The following is an 853-nucleotide window of genomic DNA, read 5'->3' as shown; positions in this document are numbered from 1 at the left end:
GCCGGTGTTCGCGTACCCAGCTCCCCCGGGAAAAATTGAAATCTTAACCCTCTGAAACGCCATTTCCTGCATTTTGACGGGCAAAATTCGCTGGCTAAGTTTAATGGAATTTCTCTTAAAATACACAAGGTTTTGGGCATAAGTCTTTGAGGCTGACTCCCCCAACATATTTCACCATGTCCGATACCAAAGGCGGAAGGCGTTGCAATGGTGGTCCAGGGAAATTTTGACATCTGGTCCCTCTGAAAAGCCATTTCCTGCACTTTCTGGGGCAAATTTTGCTGATAGACTCACTAGGATTGAATGAAATGTCTATCAGTGAATAATGCATATCAGTCATGCCTTTGAAAAAAATCTTGGACAAAAAGGGGACCTTTGAGCATGAAAAAGTGGACCTTTGAGCGTGAACAAGTGGACCGTTTGAGCATGTGGGGGGGGGGGGGGAGGGGGGTTCTTCCGAACCCTCCGAACCCCTCCTGGGTACGGGCATGAACAGAGACGCGGGGCGACACAGGTTATCTGGCATTTACGACCCTCTGCTGCAGTCGTGTGTCCCTGACGTCACGTCCGGAAGCTACAGCAGACGGGTCCATTCCGTGAACAAGGCTGACGGAGTCGGCTGAAAATTTGGGGTAAGTCCCAATCAATCTTGGTGTTGGTTATGTAAAGGCATTCCCTACTTTAGAGAGAATACACAATGCTGTCATATAGTTCATTTACACAGAGCTAAAGCTTGTAAAAAGGAGTAGCATCACTTTAATTTGTGTTTATCTCCCTGGTTTGCCATTTTAGACGTGGATGAATGTATGGGCAATTTGAACAACTGCAGTCAGCTGTGTGAGAACACGGACGG

General features: G+C 47.4%; 1 protein-coding gene across 1 annotated transcript in view; it reads left to right on the top strand.

The window, feature by feature from the left end:
- The window catches only part of LOC118420227 (mucin-like protein), a 30,822-nt gene that overhangs the window by 25,619 nt on the left and 4,350 nt on the right, over positions 1 to 853 (top strand). The window lies entirely within an intron of this gene.

Source organism: Branchiostoma floridae, chromosome 7 (genome assembly GCF_000003815.2).
Source record: "Branchiostoma floridae strain S238N-H82 chromosome 7, Bfl_VNyyK, whole genome shotgun sequence".
NCBI lineage: Eukaryota > Metazoa > Chordata > Leptocardii > Amphioxiformes > Branchiostomatidae > Branchiostoma > Branchiostoma floridae.
The sequence above is the reverse complement of the archived record's forward strand: the minus strand, read 5'-3'. Positions and strand labels throughout refer to the sequence as shown.